At 38.8% G+C, this 17,858-nt stretch overlaps 1 protein-coding gene across 5 annotated transcripts in view; it reads left to right on the top strand.

The window, feature by feature from the left end:
- CMTR1 (cap methyltransferase 1) overlaps nucleotides 1-17,858 on the top strand; it is a 191,556-nt gene that overhangs the window by 118,915 nt on the left and 54,783 nt on the right. The window lies entirely within an intron of this gene.

Here is a 17,858-nt window from a genome sequence, read left to right on the forward strand (position 1 = left end):
AGAATGTTTCTCTTTTTTTTCCTCTGTAATGTGTATCAGCTAGATGTGTGTGTGCCATTTGTGCTGTCAAGATAATTTCAGGGTGAGTGAGAGCCATCTCTTTGTGATGCAGCTGGCCCTAAAAAATGGGGAAAGAAAAATTCTTTTGTGTTTCTTTGGTTTGTCCTATAGATAGGTTAGGAGAGGCAAATTTTGCCTTTTTCCCCAGAAGCTAGTCATAATATTCATACTTAATGAATTTGGGAGGAAGAGAGGAGAGGCCATAATCCAGGTTAGCAGGGTGCTGAAGCATAGCTTGGATAACTGTTAAAGAGGTGGCATTTCCCATTTGATGATGATGATCATGATATTTGTCCTTCATTCTTGAAGAGGACCATGACATCAGGGGAAGTAATATCATGGCAATTCCCATTTTGATGCAAAAGACATGATTATTCTGTTTATAATAAAGTCAAGGAGCTTCTTTGTTAAATTTAAGGCTACTGAAAAATGTAACTGTCAATTGAAATTTTTTTCTCTCTTTCTCAGTTGTTTGATTGTTTCAGTTGTGTCTAACTAAAAACCCATTTGGGGTTATATTGCCAAAGATACTGGAATGGTCTGCCATTTCCTTTTCCAACTCATTTAACAGATGAGGAACTGAGGCATACAAAGGTTAAGTGACTTACTTGTCCAGGGTCCCATAGTAAGTGAGTATCTGGTCAGGTACTTTATCCACTGTGTCACCTAGTTACTTCTCAATTTTACTCAATAGATTTAGTCTTTTAGGAAATGATTTTTTTGTTCTGAAAATCCAGTTTGATTCTTCCTTCTATGTATTTAGAACAGTCCAAAGGCAAATTAGTGGGGCAGGTGGTAGGTTCCTTTCCAGCAGGACTGAAGCCACCAGTTAGCTGGTTCATTTGCAGAAAACAGGGAAGAATCCAAAAAACCCTTTTATAACAGGGATGAAAATCAAAAGGCATGTCCCAGAATGTAGCATGCCAAACATTCTTTCCATTTTTTTTTCTTTTTGGGTGGGTCAATGGGTTTAAATGACTTGGTCAAGGTCACTCATCTAGTAAGTATCAAGTGTCTTTTATACTTGATTTGACTGGAATTTGAACTCAGGTCCTCCTGACTCCAGGACCAGTGCTCTATCCACTGTACCACTGCGTTGCCCCACTCTTCATTTTTTTTTTCACTCTCCATTTTTTGAGGAAATCTTAGTGTCCTACTATTGTGTTTGGAGAAATGAGAATTCTAAAATATATAAAGAACTAAGTCAAATTTATAAGGATACAAGTCATTCTTCAAATGATAAATGGTCAAAAGATATGAACAGGCAGTTTTCAGATAAGGAAATTAAAACTGAGTCATAAAAAAATGTGCTGTCATTATTGATTAGAGAAATTCAAATTACAATATCTCTGAGGTACCACTTCACAACCCATCAGATTGACTAATATGTCAAGAAAGAAAAATGATAAATGTTGGAGGGGATGTGGGAAAACTGAAACGCCAATGTGTCGTTGGTAGAGTTGTGAACTGATCCAACTTTTCTGAAGAGCAGTTTGGAACTACTCTTAAATGGCAATAAAACTGCATACTGTTTGATCCAGCAACTATGTTTTTTATTCCAAAGAGATCATAAAAAAAGGGAAAAAGACCCTATGTACAACAATATTTATAGCAGCTCTCTTAGTAGTGGCAAAGAATTGGAAGTTGAGGGATTCCCATCAATTGGGGCTCTGTTGCTCTGACTGAATAAATTGTGGTATATGAAAGTGATGGATTTCAGCTATTGATTTATAAGAAATGAAGAACTGGTGGATTTCAGAAAAACTTGGAAAGATTTACATGAATTGATGCTGGGTAGAGTGAGCAGAACCAGGAGAACAATTGTACACAGTAATAGTAACATTGTGTGATGATCAACTTTGATGGACTTAGCTCTCCTCAGCAGTACAATAATAAGAACAATTCTTCCAGGAGAAGAAATAACCCAGTGATACCTTCCTTCAAAAAGTCTCAAGTGTTTAACATACCTTGCTTTTTCCACAAATCAGTTTTAATCTGTGCTTAAGATTTGTATCACATGACTTTAAAGGCTCCTGTTCTACATTACTTGGTATGCTGCTCTCCAGATTCATCTGTGTGTACAGATGTGTATGTCTTTCACTACCCAGTCAGTCAAACCCAGACCTTCCACTAGCTCAGTCTGGACATGCTATTCAGACATACAGGTACGTGTTCAAGAGATACCCTTTGCTGATGGCAGTGAGGAAAAGTACAGATTTTTGTCATTTTTTTCCAGTCCAGAGTAATTTTTTATTTTACCAAATTAATATGGTTTGTAACTGCTGTTATACTAACAATTTTATTTGATCAATTTTTTTGTTTTAGTTTTTTAGTTTTTTTTGCCAGGCAAAGGGGTTAAGTGGCTTGCCCAGGCCCACACAGCCAGGTAATTATTAAGTTTCTGAGGCTGGATTTGAACTCAGGCACTCCTGACTCCAGGGCTGCCACCTAGCCACCCCTTTGATCAATTTTTTAAACCAACTTTTTTCCCGGTTTTTGCAAGGTAAATAGGGTTAAGTGGCTTGCCCAAGGCCACACAGCTAGGTCATTATTAAGTGTCTGAGGCCGGATTTGAACTCAGGTACTCCTGACTCCAGGCTGGAGACCTATCCACTGAGCCACCTAGCAGCCCCTAACTTATATATTTTTTTGAGATTTTATTTATTTTGAGTTTTACAATTTTTCCCCTAATCTTACTTCCTTCCCCCCACCCCTCACAGAAGGCAGTTTGCCAGTCTTTACATTGTTTCCATGGTATACACTGATCCAAATTTAATGTGATGAGAGAGAAATCATATCCTTAAGGAAGAAACATAAAGTAAAAGAGATAGCAAGATCAGCAATAAGATATCAGGTTTTTTTTTCTAAATTAACAGTAATAGTCCTTGGTCTTTGTTCAAATTCTACAGTTCTTTCTCTGGATGCAGATGGTATTCTCCATTGCAGACAGCCCAAAATTATCCCTGATTGTTGCACTGATGGAATGAGCAAGTCCATCAAGTTTGATCATTGCCCCCATGTTGCTGTTAGGGTGTACAATGTTTTTTTGGTTCTGCTCATCTCACTCAACATCAGTTCATGCAAATCCCTCCAGGCTTCCCTGAAATCCCATCCCTCCTGGTTTCTAATAGAACAGTAGTGTTCCATGACATACATATACCACAGTTTGCTAAGCCATTCCCCAGTTGAAGGACATTCACTTGATTTCCAATGCTTTGCCACCACAAACAGGGCTGCTGTATATTTTTGTACACGAGTGATGTTTTTACCCTTTTTCATAATCGCTTCAGGGAATAGATCCAGTAGTGGTATTGCTAGATCAAAGGGTATGCACATTTTTGTTGCCCTTTGGGCATAATTCCAAAATTCCATAATTCTAGAAAGGGTGGATGAGGTCACAGTTCCACCAACAATATATCAGTGTCCCAAATTTCCCACATCCCTTCCAACACTAAATCATCAGGCTTGAGGCTAGTCCACCCCACCCCACTGATCTGGATAGTTGAGCTTTCAGACTCCTGCCCACCCTGTAGCCCATCAGGCTGATCTACTTTCAGGATCTCAGGATTTTGCTTGCTCCACCCATCAGGCTAGTGGAGCTCTCAGGCTCTGACCCTGTCCAGTGTTCCTGGCAGAATCTGCCCTCTGAGCCTGGCTCACCCATGATCCCGGTGAACAAATATTGAGGTAGATCTTTTTCTCCTAGTTTCTCTTTCTGGGTTTTGTAGGTTGGATTTCTGTTAAGAGGTTTGTTTCAATTATATATGAGGGAAGATCAGGAGACTTAAGTACTGTGCCTGTCTTCTCTCTGCCATAATGTAGAACTTCTCTGCTCTCTGCAATCTTTTTTCTTCAAGGCTCTCCTGTGGTGCCACCTTTGTCAAGAATGATGTGTTCCTTAAATGTGTCAGTTGATGGCTATTGAGAGAAACTTTATCCTTGAGAATCAGAAGTTGGTTTTGATGCTTCTCATACTGGAAATTTAATTTGAATTTAATACATACTTATCTACCTATAATATAGATGTCTTTTTTTTTTTGGTTTTTAAGGCAGTGAGGTTAAGTGGCTTGCCCATGGTCACAACAGCTAAGTAAGATTAAGTGTCTGAAGCTGCATTTGAACTCAGGTCCTCCTAACTCCAGGGCTAGTGCTCTATGCACTGTGCCACCTAACTACTTCTAATAGATGCCCTTTTTGAAAAAATGTTTTTGTCCTATCTTCTCCCTGTACTCATTTTCTTCTTTCCTCCCTTCCCTTTTGAACTTGCTGATAATACCATATAGCCTACTGGTTACTTACCCAGCTGTGAATAGAGTATTCTGGCAAATCAACAAACATTAAGGGCCTATCCTATGCATGCACTGTGCTGGGCATTGATAATATAAAGACAGGGGCAGCTAGGTGGCGCAGTGGATAAAGCACCGGCCCTGGAGTCAGGAGTACCTGGGTTCAAATCCAGTCTCAGACACTTAATAATTACCTAGCTGTGTGGCCTTGGGCAAGCCGCTTAACTCCATTTGCCTTGCAAAAACCAAAAAAAAAAAAAAAAGGTAATGTAAAGACAATTGAAGCAATTGTTGCCTTTAAGGAAATTAGGAGATTATGCTCTTTTGTGTGTGTGTGTGTGTGTGTGTGTGTGTGTGTGGTGTAGGGAAAGAAACAACATACATACAATTAAATATAGAATATATAGAGCGGAACTACAAAGTAATCTGGGCAGGGATACCAAGAATTAAGGTCTCATAGGAGGGATAGTACTTGAACTGAGCTGTGAAGAAAGTTAAGAGATTCCAAATGGTAGAGGGAGTATACTACAGGGGACTAGCCTTTGCAAAAAGGACAGAATTAGAAGATGGGGAATTGTGTATGGATAAGACAGGAGATCAGAGTCCATTAAGGTAAGCAATGGATAATGGACCTAGAAAGCTAGGCTAGGGTACAACCACTGGAACTTCTTGAGAAGTAGAGTGGCATGATCTTGTGGAACAAAAAACTTGGGATTTAGAAATAACACTTTGGCAACTGCATAGACAATGGATTGGAAAGGAGGAAAGTGAGGCAAGAAGGCCAATTAAAAGGCTTTTACCTGTGCTTCAATTTATAAGGAATGAAGTCATAGCTAAAATGGTGTCTGTGTTAGTGGAGAGGAAATTCATTTGATTTTGTATAAGGAGAAGCATGGATAAAGCATGGACCCTGGACTCAAGTGGACCTGAGTTCAAATGTTGATTCAGACAATTGGGCTTACTAGCTGTATGACCCTGGGTAATGCACTTAACCTTGACTTCCTCACCAAAAAAAAAAGGTAGAAGCAACAAGTTGTGAAAAAAGAAGAATGGAGCATAATTAAACCCAGGTGACTAGAAGGATGGTGGTATTCTTAAGAGAAATGGGGAAGTTCAGAAGAGTGGGTTTGGCAAGAATGATAATGAATTCTATTTTGGAGATGTTGAGATTGAGATGCCAATGAATTTGGATATGAAAATGCTAATTTTTTTTTTTTTTAGTTTTTGCAAGGCATTGGGGTTAAATGGCTTGCCCAAGGCCACACAGCTAGGTAATTATTAAGTGTCTGAGGCTGCATTTCAACTCAGGTACTCCTGACTCCATGACTCCAGTGCCAGTGCTCTATCCACTGTGCCACCTAGCCGCTCTCCTCCTCATTTTGTTTAAATATTTTTTCCAGATACATGTTATGAAAGTTTTATATGCCTATGTATATTTTTAAGTTACAAAATTTCCTCCCATCCTCCCTCCCCTCCTCCTTCCCTCCTCCCCTCAGCAGCACACAGTCAGGTTAATATTTATATACACATTTGTGTTAAATATGTTTATGGATTAATTATTTTCAGTATGAGGAATATAAGATTAAGGGAAAGAAATACATAAGAGATACTTTTTTATAAAGTCAATGTAGTGTACATCAGATTCTGAAGGATTTTTTGTTTTGTTTTTCTTCCTCTGGATGGGGATAGCATTGACCATAGCTAGTCTAATAGGATTGTCCTAACTCTTTGAACTTCTGAGAGGAGTTGCATCCATCAAAGTTGATCATCTTGTAGCAGAGCCAAGATGGTGGCAGGAGAAGAGCCTCTCTTATGTGCTCTCTCCAAAATATTTCAAAAACCTTTAAATTATGACTAACTAAATTTTCGAGAGACAGAACTCACAGAAAGATCCAGTGAGGTAATTCTCCAACCTAAGGTAACCTGGAAAATAATGGAAAAACTCTGTTCCACGGGGTTGGAGGGGTGGCCACGCCAGAGCGAAGGAAATTCAGCCTCCTGGGAACAGCCACAGGGTGCAACAGCTGCAGCAGAAGCAGTTATCTGACCTGCACCCTAGGGATCACCAAGCACAACTTGGAAGATCAGCAGGGAGACCTAGAGTGAGCATAAAGCCCAGGCCCTCAACATGGTTGTGGCACTCAGTGTGGCCTCGGCAGCTCATGTCCAGGAAACAGAAACAGGTCTGTGGAGTCACCCAGAAGGAGCTTTCAGGCATCTGCACCCTGAGTGGAGGGAGACTGCCAAAGTCTGTCCTCTGTTCTTAGAACAGAACTCTGGGGTTTTGACCACATTCAGACATTGGTCATCTAGGCACCCCATAGAGCAAGGACCCTCCCCCACAACCCCATGCATAGAGGGTTGAGCTTGTGGTCATTCACAGACCAGGAGAACAGTCAGAGCCTCGCACACTGAGGTCCTTGTGGGAGTATCCCAATAATACTCAAAAGCTCAGGAAGCACCCCCAAACCAGGCACAGGCTGGGGAAATGAGTAAACAGAAAAAAAAAAGGAACCCGACCATAGACAATTGGTCCCATAGAGGACCAAGCCACACAATCAGAGGATGAGAAAGTCCAAGCTTCTGCATCTAAAGACTCCAAGAAATATAGAAGTTGGGCTCAGGTTCTGACAGAGCTCGAAAAAGATTTTTGAAAATCAAGGAAAAAAAAAAGAAAATCAAGTAAAGGAGATAGAAAAATTGGGAAAAGAAATGAGAGAGATGCAGGAAAAACATGAAAAGGCAGTCAGCAGCTTAGTCAAGGAGATCCAGAGAAATGCTGAAGAAAATAACATGTTAAAAACCAGCTTTGGTCAAATTGATAAAAAAGTTGAAAAAGTTATTGAGGAGAAGGATGCTTTAAAAAGCAGAATTGGCCAGATGGAAAAGGAGATAAGAAAGCTCTCTGAGGAAAACAAATCCTTCAGATGTATAATGGAACTAAAGGAAGCTGCTGACTTTAGGAGAAATCAAGACACAATAGTTCAATACCAAAAGAATGAAAAATTAGAAGAAAATGTGAAATATCTCATTGAAAAAAACAGCTGATCTGACAAACAGATTCAGGAAAGATAATTTAAAAATTATTGGGATACCTGAAAGTCATGATGAGGAAAAGAGCCTTTACCTCATTTTTAAAGAATTCCTACAGGAAAATTGCCCAGATATTCTAGAAGCAGATGGTAAACTAGAAATTGAGAGAATACACCATTCATCCCCAGACAGAGATCCCCAAAAAAACAACCCCAGGAATATTATAGCCAAGTTCCAGAACTCCTAAGTCAAAAAGAAAATATTACAAGCTGCCAGAAGGACACAATTCAAATATCATGGAGCTGCAGTCAGGATCACACAGATGTAGAAGCATCTGTATTAAGGGCTCATAGGGCTTGGAATATAATATTCCAGAAGGCAAAAGAGTTCGGAATGCAACCGAGAATCAATTTTACCCAGCAAAACTGAACGTCCTCTTCCAGGGGAAAAAGATGGACTTTCATTGAACCAGGGGAATTTCAAATGTTCCTGTTGAAACTGAATAGAAGGTTTGATCTTCAAATAGAGGACTCAGGTGAAGCATAGAGAGTGGAGGAGAAGGTTAAAATATGAGGGACTTAATGATGAACTGCATGCATTCCTGTATAGAAAAATGATACTGATAATACTCATAAGAAACTAATCATTTAATAGAGCAGGTAGAATGATCTTTTATAGATGAAGCACAGGAAAGATGGACTTTCTTTTTTTTCTTTTTTAATTTTTTTAAAGTTTTTGCAAGGCAAATGGGGTTAAGTGGCTTGCCCAAGGCCACACAGCTAGGTAATTATTAAGTGTCTCAGACCAGATTTGAACTCAGGTACTCCTGACTCCAGGGCCGGTGCTGTATCCACTGTGCCACCTAGCCACACCAAAAGATGGACTTTCAGTGAGACAGAAATTTTAAATGTTCCTGTTGAAATGACCAGAGCTGAACAGAAAGTTTGACCTTCAAGTACAGGACTCAGTTGAAGCATAGAGAGGGTGGAGGAGAAGGGTAAATTATAAGGGACTTGGTGATGAACTGCATGTATTATTGCATTGAAAGATGATACTGATAATACTCCTATGAACCTTCTCATTTAATAGAGTAGATAGAAGGAGCTTTTATAAGGATTATGACAGAGAGGGGATACCATGAATTGTAGGTGAATGGATTTATTTTTTGTTTTTTTATTTAGGGTTTTTTTTTGCAAGGCAAACGGGGTTACGTAGCTTGCCCAAGGCCACACAGCTAGGTAATTATTAAGTGTCTGAGGTCGGATTTGAACCCAGGTACTCCTGACTCCAGGGCTGGTGCTTTATCCACTACACCACCTAGCCGCCCCAATGAAGGAGCTTTTATAGATGAAGCACAGGTGAGAGCTGAATTTGAAGATATAATATATTGTAAGAATGGAGTCAGTGGGTGAAAGGGAAATGTACTGGGAGTAAGAGAAAGGAGAGGTAGAATAGGCTAAGATATTTCATGTAGCTTTTGCAATGGTATGGAAGAGGGGAGGGTGACAGGGAATGAGGTAACCTTCATTCTCATCAGAAATGGCTCAGAGAGGAAACAGCATACACACTCAATAGGGTATAGACATCTAGAAGGAAAAAGGAGGGAAGGGGGGATAGTAGGAAGGAAGGGGAATGTGGGTGAAAGAGGAGGATAGGTCATAGGAGAGGATAGTCAGATATAACACATTTTCTTTTTTGCTTTTTGCAAGGTGGTGGGTTTGGGTGGGCTGTTGGACTATGGGGCTGGGTTGTTGCTGGGTCTCTGGGATGGGACATAGTTTTGGGGCCTTCTGGCCCCAGGGCTGATGCTCTGTCCTCTGTGCCACTTGGATGTCCCACAAAATATTTTTGAAAAGGGACAGATTGAAAGGAGAGTGAAAATATGATAGATAATAGTGGGGAGGAATGGATGGAGGGAATTACAATCAGCAACAGCAACTGTGGAAAAATCTGGAAGTAACTACTATGATGTACTTACGATAAAAGAATGATGATCCACCCAAGACAGAGCTGATGGTATCAGAACATAGTCTGAAACACACACACACCAAAAAAAAAAACCAAACCCTAAAAAACATGACTAGTCAGACTTTAGAAAAGACTGGAAAGACTTGCAATAAACTGTTACTAAGTGAAATGAACTAAACTAGGAGAACATTGTACATATTAACAGAAACATTGTGAAATGGATCACTTATGATGAGCACAGTTCCTCTCAACTATTCACTGATCAAAGATAAACTTCAGAGAGATCTGTTATGACCATATCCATATCCAGAAAAAAAAGCAAAAAGAAAACAAAAACTTGACATGGATCAAAACATTCTATGTTCACTTTAAAAAATTTTTTTTATGCTGTTTTCTTTCTTTCTTATTTTTTTTTTCGCTTAGTTATAATTCCTCTTTCACAACATGACTGATGTGGAAATCTGCTAAACACAATTAAACATATACTTTAAAAACTTTAAAATAAAGTTCATCTCACAATCTTATTGTTAATATGTACATTGTTCTCTTGGTTCTGCTCCCTTTACTCAGCATCAGAATCTGTAATTCATTCCATGCTTCTCTACAGTTCGAGTATTGATGGGCATCTCCTCAATTTCCAATTCTTTGCCACTACAAAAAGAGGTACTGTGAATATTTTGGAACATGTAGGACTTTTCTCATTTTTTATGATTTCTTCTGGTTATAAGCCTAGACTTGAAATTCCTGGGTCAAAGGGTATGAATAGTTTTATTGCTCTTTGTGCATAGTTCCATATTGCTCTCCAAAATAGTTGGATCAGTTTACAACTCCATCAGCAATGCATGAATGTCCAAATCCTCCCACAACCTCTCCAGTATTGATCATTTTCCTTTTTTGTCATTTTAGCCAACCTTTGATGGGTGTGAGGTGATACCTCAGAGTTATTTTAATTTTAATTTTCATTTCTCTACTCAGCAGTGATCTGGAGCATTTTTTCATATGATTATATATAGCTTCAATTTCTTCATTTGAAAACTGTATTCATATTCTTTGATATGAACCACAAAGGGTAATCTTCAATAGGTATTTGATGTTTTGTGATGAGATCTCTAGAAAGACAAAAGAGTTCCTTGTATCAGTCTGGGAATCATCTGCCTCGAGTAGGGGTGGGGAATCTCTTTTCAGCCAAGGGCCATTTGGATATATAAAACATCATCATTCTTGGGCTATATTTCATCAAACATTTAATTTACCCCACAAAGCTCCTAGATTTGAGTTCTGCCTGTGGTGACCTTGGCAATGCCAGATCAATATGACACATGGACTGGAGGTTCCCGCCTGGCCTAGAGATATTGGAATCCATGGGAACTGATAAGATAAATGAGAGAGAGAGAGAGAGAGAGAGAGAGAGAGAGAGAGAGAGAGAGAGAGAGAAAGAGAAAAGAGAGAATAGGCTCTTGGTAGAATATTGGAATATACCCTCAGTAAGGGAGAACAACATGGATGATGATCTGTTAGAGGAATTAGGTAATCAGAGAGGAAAAACCATTGTCACTGAAACTCAAAAAAGGAGAGAGGGTTAGTCACCCATCATTTATTACTATTAGTTTTTTTGTGCAAGATGTTGTGCTAAGTGCTGGAAACCCAAAGAAAAACAAAAGACTGCTCTCAAGTTCACAGCCTAGTGGGGGACACAATATACAAGCAACTATTTATAAGCAAAATCTATCCAGAATAAACTAGGTTAAGATAAACTACTGTATGAGGGAAGACATTGAGATGAAGAGAATTGAAAAAGATTCTTTAGCTGAGATTTTAGAAAAAAATAGTCAGGAAATGAATTGTCACGTTGGAGAAATAGCCAGGGTGCCAATTTCACTGCATTTTAGATTTCATAAGGGGAAATAGACTATAAGAAGACAGGAAAGGTAAGAGGCCAAGTTATGTAGGGACTTTATTAACTAAACGGAATATTTTTCTATTTGATCCTGGAGGTTACAGGGACACCCTAAAGTTTATTGAATTAAAGGAGATAACACAGACCTGTGCTTTGGGAAGATCAATTTGACAGCTGAGTCCAGAGTATATTGGAATGGAGAGAGTATTGGAGTGGAGGGAAACTTTGAATTAGGGAGACCAATTAGCAGACTGTTGGAATAGTCCAGATATGAGATGATGACCAGTAAACAGGATGGTAGCAGTTGTCAGAGGAAGAAGAGAAGGAGGAGGGAGGAGTCCATGAGAGTTGTTATGAAGGTAGAAACAAGAAGACTTGGTCACCTGATTGATAATGGGAAGTGAGAGAGTGAAAAGTGAGGATGGTAACCTTGTTTTTGAACCTGGATGACTGGGAGGATGGTGATACTCTCAACATTAATAGAAGAGTACTTTGGGAAAAAGCAAATTAAATTTGACATGTTCAGTTGAAGATGTCTATGAGACATCCAATTCTAGATGTGTAGAACAGTTGGAGATGTAAATTTGGAGATAGTGAATCTGAGTTAGCTGCATAAAGAGAACTGAAATTATAGGAGTTGAGATCACCAAGTGAAATAGTTTATACAAAGAAGAGGGTCCAGAAAAGAACTGGATGAAGCTTCATTTTTTTTCATTTTTTTTTTTGGTTTTGAACTATTGAGTCCTGGTTTCTCATAAATTCATCAATCTCCCTGAGTTCTATTCTTTGTCTGAAGGATTTGTTCTCCTCAGAGAGTTTTCTTATCTCTTTTTCCATCTGGGCAATTTTGCTTTTTAAAGCATTCTTCTTTCTCCTTAATAACTTTCTGAACTGTTTTATCCATTTGACCTAAGCTGGTTTTTAGCATGCTAGTTTCTTCAGCATTTTTTTGGATTTCCTTGACTAGGCTGCTGACTTCATTTTCATTTTTTTTCTGCATCTCTCATTTCTTTTCCCAGTTTTTCTTCTAATTCCCTCATTTGATTTTCAGAGTCTTTTTTGAGCTCTGTCATAGTCTGATCCCAATTACTGGTTTTCTTGGAGTCTTTAGATGAAGGAGCTTGTGCTTCCTCATCTTCAGACTGAGTATTTTGATCCTTCTTGGGCTCATATGAAAAATATTTCTCAATGGAGTTCCTCTTGTTTCTCTTCTTGCTCATTTTCCCAGCCTGAGCCTGGTTTTGGGGTGCTTCCTGAGCTTTTGGGACACTCCCACAAGGGTTTCAGTGTGTGAGGCTCTGTCCTCCCTCCTGGTCTGTGAATGACCATATGTGCCCCCTCTGTCACGGGGCTGAGGTGGAGGGGGCCCTTGCTGTTCTATGGGGGGGCCTAGACTGTGATCAGGATCTGAATGTGGTCAGAGCCCCAGAGTCCTGTTCCAGGGGCAGAGCTCTGCAGTCTTTCTCTTCACTCCTCTCCCTAGGTTAAATGGGCTCATGCCCTGGGGCCTCCTGCTTACTGATTCCACCTGGAACTCTGCTGTGCTGGCCATGCTGCTCTCTGTGTGCCCTGAGGGCTGGGCTTCACGTGCTCATTCTGGCAGAGGTCCCCCTGCTGTTCCCCCAATTTGTGCCTAGTGCTCCCCAAGGTGTAGCTCAGGAAATTCCCCCGCTGCTGTGAGCCATGACTCCCAGCGCCCTGGGCATGCCTCTGGGGGTTGCAGTTTTTTTGCTTTGGCGGGCCAACTCTCTGGCGGACTGTCCCCCCAACCCCGGGGGAGCAGAGCCTTTCTGCTCTTTTCCAGGTTACCTTGAGTAGGAGAAGTGCCTCCCTGGGTCCCTCTGTGGATTCTGTCTCTCAAAAATTACTTAGAGTCCTTAGCTCATGAGTTTTATGAGAGAGCGCCTAAGAGAGGATCCGTTCTTGTTGCCATCTTCTCGAAGCTTCAGCAAAGGAGATGGGAACCATCAGATTGGAGGAGAACCAGGAGAGAGAGCAGCATCACACAAACCTAGTAAGGAATGAATCAAGATGAAGATGATCAGTAAGGATGAAGATTGAAAATAGGCCACTAGCTTTGGCCATTAAGAGATGACTGGTAACTTTGGAGAGAGTAGGTTCAATTGGATGACCAACTGGAATTTAAGACAGATGGAAATTAAGGAAGATGAAAGTGAGAGGACAGGACACAAAGGCACCTATTTTAGATGGTCAAATGCTATAGAAAGATCTAGCAGGAGTACAAAGAAAAGGTCTTTCACTGGATTTATTATTGAGTGATGATAATATTTAATATATATCTATTTAATTTAAGCAAAGTGCTTTACATATGTTTTTGGTAACTTTTGGAGAGTACATTTCTAGTTTTATAACGAATACTGCTTTTGGAGTCATGACTTGAATTCCAATAATTGCCATTTTAAATAATTCTGACCTCAGGCAGGCCATTTCATCTCCCTCAATTTTCACATCAGTAAAATAAAGAGATTGGATTTAGATGTCCCTTCCAACTCTACTGTCCTTTGGGAATGGAAACAAGGTAGCAAAGAAGTGACTGAGGGAAAAAGAGATAAGGAATATCTTTTTTTTTTAAGGTTTTTGCAAGGCAAATGGGATTAAGTGGCTTGCCCAAGGCCACAGAACTAGGTAATTTTTGTGTCTGAGACTGGATTTGAACCCAGGTACTCCTGACTCCAGGGCTAGTGCTTTATCCACTGTACCACCTAGCCACCCTCTTTTTTTTTAAAGAAGTTTGAAAAATGAGTAAAGAATATAGGAGGATAGCTTGAGAGAAGTGGTCAGGTCAAATGAAATTTTTTTTTTTAATTTTATTTAGAAAGTTTGGATCTGGGGCAGCTAGGTGGCGCAGTGAATAGAGCACCGGCCCTGGATTCAGTAGTACCTGAGTACTACAGTTCACAACTCCACCAACATAATGGAAGATTATTACATAGTAAGGAATAATTCAGGGGAAGGATTCAGGAAAACTCTGGGAAGACTTATATGAACTGATAGAGCTCAACTAGAAGAACCAGGAAAAGAATTTGTATAATTATAGCATTGTATAGGAAAACAACTTTGAAAGATGTAAAAACTCTGATCCATACAATGATCATTCACACCTTCAGAAGACTGATGACTAAACACATTTCCCACTTTTTGGTTTGAAGTGATAGAATGCAAGTGCAAAATAAGAAACAATGTATAAATTTGTTTTGTTTGATTATATTTTGTTACAAGGGAGCAGTTTTATTTTGAGTTTTACAATTTTTCCCCTAATCTTACTTCTCTCCCCCCACCCCCCACAACAGCCAATTTGTCAGTCTTTACATTGTTTCCTTGATATATATTGATCCAAATTGAGTGTGATGAGAGAGAAATCTTATCCTTAAGGAAGAAACATAAAGTATAAGAGGTAGCAAGATCAGACAATAAGATACCAGGTTTTTTTTCTAAATTTAAGGTAATAGTCCTTGGTCTTTGTTCAAACTCCAGTTTCTCTGGATACCGATGGTATTCTCCATTGCAGACAGCCCCAAATTATCCCTGATTGTTGCACTGATGGAATGAGCAAGTCCATCAAGGTTGATCATTGCCCCCATGTTGCTGTTAGAGTATACGGTGTTTTTCTGGCTGCTCATCTCACTCAGCATCAGTTCATGCAAATCCCTCCAGGTTTCCCTGAAATCCCGTCCCTCCTGATTTCTAATAGAACAATAGTGTTCCATGACATACATATGGCACAGTTTGCTAAACCATTCCCCAATTGAAGGACATTTACTTGTTTTCCAATTCTTTGCCACCACAAACAGGGCTGCTAGGAATATTTTTGTACAAGTGATGCTTTTACTCCTTTTTCATCATCTCTTCAGGGTATAGACCCAGTAGTGATATTGCTGTATCAAAGGGTATGCACATTTTTGTTGCCCTTTGGGTGTAGTTCCAAATAGCTCTCCAGAAAGGGTGGATGAGTTCACAGCTCCACCAACAGTGTAATAGTGTCCCAGATTTCCCACAACCCTTCCAACAATGATCATTATCCTTTCTGGTCATATTGGCCAATCTGAGAAGTGTGAGGTGGTACCTCAGAGAAGCTGAAAGTTTTTTTAAAGTTGGGAAATACTGGACATTTTCTAGGCATCAGAGGAACCTGGTGTGAGAGAAATTGAAGATCAAAGGCAAGATGATGAATAGAACTGGTGAGAAAGATGGAAAGGGATTGACCAAAGTACAAAAGGGGTTGGTCTTGGCTAGGAAATAGTCACGTCTTCATCAGAGACTGGAGTAAAGGAGAAAATAGGAGATGAAAGTTGTACTCACTGTTATTGTCATTCTTAGCTGCTTTTCTGACACGTGTCAGATATGTACAATTCCATGCACATTAAGAATGTGCCATTCATTGTTAGAATTCAAGCCTCCTCATATCTAGCCTCCTCAGTGTTGATACCCTGGGTATTATAAAGGGAATTGTCTCCAGTTGGCAATTGAAGTTAAGTGACCATTCATGTTGGATGCTTGGGGCTTTTCCTAGGTTTGACAATACTTTGTTCACTGTTTCCAGCTAGGAATGTAATAGCACAAAATAGAACCCTCATCCATGGACCCTCATTCACTTGCCCAAGTTATGAATTTTCCATAGAAAAATTAAAAAGGATGGAGGGGGAGACCTGCATGTAGGAACTATAGTTACACTGTCTCTTCCTTTCCTTTTACACTTCCATCCCTGTAGTCATTGATAAATACAAGCTCCTCCTCACCCCCAAGCTGATTTAGTTTGTGGTGCCACCTGGTGGCCAATTCAAGAAACTAGTTGACTAAACACCTTTCCTTAAATTTAACCCGTCTTTTCTTTGATACACACATATCTTAGTTTCCACCCTTTACTTCTATACACGATTATATTAATTAAACTCTACTTATTCCAACTCGGGCAGTTTCTTTTTTTAGCCACCTGATTTTAATTTTCATTTTTTTTTAAATTAACAAATCTATTATTTCTCCCACTTTATATCTCATTGAAAAAGAAAGAAAAACAAATTTCTTCATTGGTCATATTAAAAAAAATTGTTACATTCTGTATCCTGAGTTTGTCACTTATCTGTCAATGTGGATAATCCTCAGAAATTAGGAATGATCACTCTATTGATCATTGTTCTTTAAGAGTTTTTAAAGTTGTTTGTCTTTACAATATTGTTATTGTATGATTGTACAATTCATTGTATATATTGTATAATTGTATAATTCGTCAATTTATACAAATTTATACAAATCTTCAAAGCTGTTTTTATAGTATTGATGTTTTAGTATGTTATTCTTCTGGTTTTGCTCATTTTATTGTTTCCATTTATAAGACTTTCAACATCTATTTCCTCATTTCATAGCACCATAGTATTTCATCTTATGTTCCATAGTTTGTTTAGTCATTGATGCATGGGCATTTCCTTATTTTCTAGTTTTTTGTCTTCACGTAAAGAAATGCTCTAAATATTTTTGAATATATAGAACTTTTCCTCCTTCTTTGGTCTCTTGTGAATATGAATAGCTGAATCAAAAGGCATGCACTATTTAGTAATTTTGTGTTTAATTCCAGATTGTTTTCCAGAATGAACATATGCATTCACAGATTCACCGATTTCTTTTTCATACTTTAATTCCTTTTTTCCTAATACTTTCCTTTGGAAAAGAATTCATTTCCTTTCACCTTCTTTTCTTTCATTTATGGACCAACAAAAATCCTTAATTATGGCTTTATAGGTTAAAAAGGGAAATGTTATGTTTTAAAGTGAAGTTGGAAATAATAAACAACATCATTCCCTAAACCCCTGGTAATTCTCAAAAATTCCTTTAAGGATCTTAGTCTTTAATTCCTGTTCTATTAAGCCTATTTTGATAAATGAAACATTGTTTTTAAAAATTGTACAGCTTTCTGTTTTAATCAGTTTACAGGGTTAGGAGAGCTAGCATTGTACACTTGCATATTGTCTAATATTGAGGAGCACTGCAGCAAAGAGGTCCTGGGAGAGAAGCAATTGTGACCTGTGTGTACTAAGAATCTAGAAAGAAAACAGACCCTGCTTGGCAGAATGCTGCCTTCACTTCACATAATTCTTCTAGGCACTGAGGGGAGGCAATAGGTTTTAAAAAAATAAAAATAAAAATGACTACCTTTTTCCTTTCCTGCTATGAATTAGAAATGGTGGAAAATATAAGGGGTGAGAAATCTGAAATATTCCTGAGATTTACCCCTCTTCACGATGTTGTTATAACTTGTCATAATTCATTTAGCTCTTTTTTCCCTCCAGTTAGTAAACATTTATTTCCTTTTCTTTGTTCTTCCTCTATTCCCTGGGGAAAACAAAACCCTTGTAACAAATATGCAAAGTTAAGCAAAAAAGATTCCCATTTTAACCATGTCTAAAAATGTATGTCTCATTCTGCATATCTAGTTCATTATTTCTCTTTCAGGTAATGATTACTGTTCTACAACATTGGTCCTCTGGAATCATAATTAATTATAGTATTGACCAAATTTCTTAAATTTTAAAAATTGTTGTTATATTATGATGGAAAATGCCAGTTACATTCAGATTAAAAAATGTGGAACCTGAATGCAG

The sequence above is a fragment of the Macrotis lagotis genome, chromosome 5 (genome assembly GCF_037893015.1).
Source record: "Macrotis lagotis isolate mMagLag1 chromosome 5, bilby.v1.9.chrom.fasta, whole genome shotgun sequence".
Lineage (NCBI taxonomy): Eukaryota > Metazoa > Chordata > Mammalia > Peramelemorphia > Peramelidae > Macrotis > Macrotis lagotis.